At 46.4% G+C, this 2,997-nt stretch overlaps 1 protein-coding gene across 1 annotated transcript in view; it reads left to right on the top strand.

Moving 5' to 3' along the window:
- Positions 1-2,997, top strand: part of WDR60 (WD repeat domain 60) — a 123,443-nt gene that overhangs the window by 19,262 nt on the left and 101,184 nt on the right. The window lies entirely within an intron of this gene.

The raw sequence follows: 2,997 nt of genomic DNA, 5'->3' as shown, positions 1-2,997 counted from the left end.
TTGTAATGAGCTGAGATTGCGCCACTGCACTCCAGCCTGGGCGACAGAGCGAGACTCCATCTCAAAAAAAAAAAAAAAATTTAGAAGATACAAATAAGTAATAAGAAAATAAAAACTGTCTAATCCTACCCCACAGGTAAGTATTGATAGCATTTAGGTATGTATTTTCCAGGTCTGTATATTTGTGTATGTATAACACTGTTTTCTTTAGTTAGATTTTTACTGTTTTATAAATTGTTTAAACGGAACACATTTTGAGCCTTTTCCTGAGTGATCCTGTCTCTCTCTGTGTTTCAGTGCATGCGTGGCTTGGTATTTCGCGGTGTGGATGTGTTGGTGCTCTCAAGGCACCTGCGGTTTTGGACACTTAGGTTGTTTCTGTGTGTTTGTGTTTTCTCTTTAAATTATGAAGACATCCAGATGGTATGCTTTTTGGTTTATTCATAATTATTTCCTTATGATTAATTTCTGGAAATGAACTTGCTAGAAGTCAATGTAAACTTACCCCATTTGCTTTACATAAAAGTTGTAATTATTTATAGCATCAGAGCATAATTCCTCCTGTCCTAAGCAGGAGCTGGGCATTATCTTCATTTAAAAGTTTTGCTCTTTTGATTCAGAAGAAAATGGCATTTCTGGGCATTTTGAAAAGCAGGTTCACTGTCTTTTGTTATTTACCACTTGTGTACTTTTGCTTGTTCTTTTTCTCTTTTTTATTTTATTTTTATTTTTTAGAGACAGGGTCTTGCTCTGTCACCCAGGTTGGAGTGCAGTGGTGTGATCATAGCTCACTGCAGCCAGGAATTCCTGGGTTCAAGCAGTCTTCCCACCTTAGCCTCCCGAGTAGCTGGGACTACAGGTGTGTACCACCAAACCTAGCCCATTTTTAAATTTTTTGTACAGACTGGGTCTCACTGTGTTGTCCAGGCTGGTCTTGAACTCCTGGAACTCCTGGTCTCAAGTGATCCTCCCACCTCGGCCTCCCAGAGTGCTGGGATCACAGGCGTGCGCCACTGCACCTGCTGTTGGCTGATTTTTCACTGGTGCATCTGACTGGTTTGTAAGAGTACTTTAAAGGTTAACTCTCTGCCAGTCATTTATGTTGCTGTTTTTGGCTGGTGTTGAATTGGACCTGGGGGATTTTTATTTTTGTAAGTAAGTTTAAAATCGTGAAGTAGCCAGGTCTGTGCTGTTACCAGGTCTGTGCTGTTGGCAGGTCTGTTGTTGATGGAACGCTCTCTCCACAGCAAAGTTACATGAGTTGTCACCTGTGTTTTTTTCTGGGTCTTTAACTTTTTTTTTAAAAAAAGGATTTAAATTTGGCCAGGCATGGTGGCTCAAGCCTGTAATCCCAGCACTTTGGGAGGCTGAGGCAGGTGGATCACGAGGTCAGGAGATTGAGACCATCCTGGCTAACACAGTAAAACCCCGTCTCTACTAAAAATACAAACAATTAGCAGGGTGTGGTGGCGCGTGCCTGTAATCCCAGTTACTTGGGAGGCTGAGACAGGAGAATCGCTTGAACCCGGGAGGCAGAGGTAGTGGCGAGCTGAGATTGCACCATTGCACTCCAGCCTGGGCAACAAGAGTGAAACTCCATCTCAAAAAATAAAAAAAAGACGACTTAAATCTTTAATTACACAGAGTTTATTTTGATGAATGGTGTGAATGGTTCTCTAACTTTGAGGTGTTTGGTCAGGGAGGGCATTAGCAAGTTTTCCGTAGGAAGGTCGCCCTGGCAAAGATGAGTCGAGTGGATGGGAGTTGGGGAGAATTGAGGAAGGAGCTGAGTGAGGAGACTGTTGGGTCCACAGGAGACCCCCCAGGGAACTGAGAGATGCGGAGGGTGCCACGGACCTGGAGTCCAGTGGTCCCTGGTGGGGGATGAGCAGAGGAAACTCCATGGGAAGGGACAGGGACGGGCACAATCTGGGGTCTGTTGAACGCGATGTCAGGGCTCCCAGAACTAAGAGTCCAAGCCAGCAGTATTCCGTCGTGGTGACCTGCTCTGCAGCTTGGGATGGAGATGACCGCTGGTGCCCTGAGCATCTGCAGTGTTTTCATCGCAGAGATGACTGAACGCTGGTCCCATTTTCAAGACTCTGTCTGCGTGGGACTAATTAGGAGAGAAAGAGTGATATGATGTGTCCATGTGAGAGATGTGGCAGCCTTGTGCTGTCGTACTCACCGGAGAGGGCATCTCTCAGAGAAGTCAGAGCTTGCGCAGGAGGGACCCCAGGGCTGGCGAAGCTTAGGCTGAGGGCCACAAGCATGAGGGATGAGGCTGTGGAGGCCGGGAGGGCCGACTGTGAGTGCCGGGCGCCATGTGGAGAGGCTGGGAGGGCGCCATGGGGAGAGGCCGGGAGGGCTGACGGTGAGTGCCGGGCGCCATGGGGAGAGGCATTGCTTTCTCTGTGGGAGCGAGGTGGCTGGGGTGCAGAGAGTTTACTGTGTGACGTTGGGGTGGCAGCAGTGTCTGACCGTGGACCGTGACACGAATAGGGTTTTTCCTTACAGAAGGGTAACAGATAAGTTTTCAGGAATGTATCTGACAGTGGAATTGAGGAGTGAAGGGGGCAGTGGTAGTTCTATAAGTTTTCCTCCTTTTGTTATAACATTTATAAAGACAGCACAGTTGTCCTTGGGTATCCATGGGGGAAGGCCTCCAGGACCCCCTCAGATACCAAAATCCATGAATACTCAAGTCCCTCATATAAAATGGTGTAGTGTCTGCATATAACCTACACACATCCTTCTGGATGCTTTAAATCATCTCTAGATTACTTAAAATCCCTAGTGCAATATAAAGGAGGTGTAAATAGTTGTTATTGTTTAGGGTGTAATGACAAGGAAAAAGTCTGTATATGTTTAGTACAGACATGATTTTCTTCGAATGTGTTTGATCTGTGGTTGGTTGGATCTGTTGTTGTGGAACCCACAGAGAGGGAGGCCGGATGCGCTCCTGTTTGACGTGCTCCTGTGTTTCTCAGCTTGTTG

This window comes from Mandrillus leucophaeus, unplaced genomic scaffold (assembly GCF_000951045.1).
Source record: "Mandrillus leucophaeus isolate KB7577 unplaced genomic scaffold, Mleu.le_1.0 Scaffold373, whole genome shotgun sequence".
Classification (NCBI taxonomy): domain Eukaryota; kingdom Metazoa; phylum Chordata; class Mammalia; order Primates; family Cercopithecidae; genus Mandrillus; species Mandrillus leucophaeus.
This window is presented reverse-complemented; position numbering and strand designations above follow the sequence as displayed.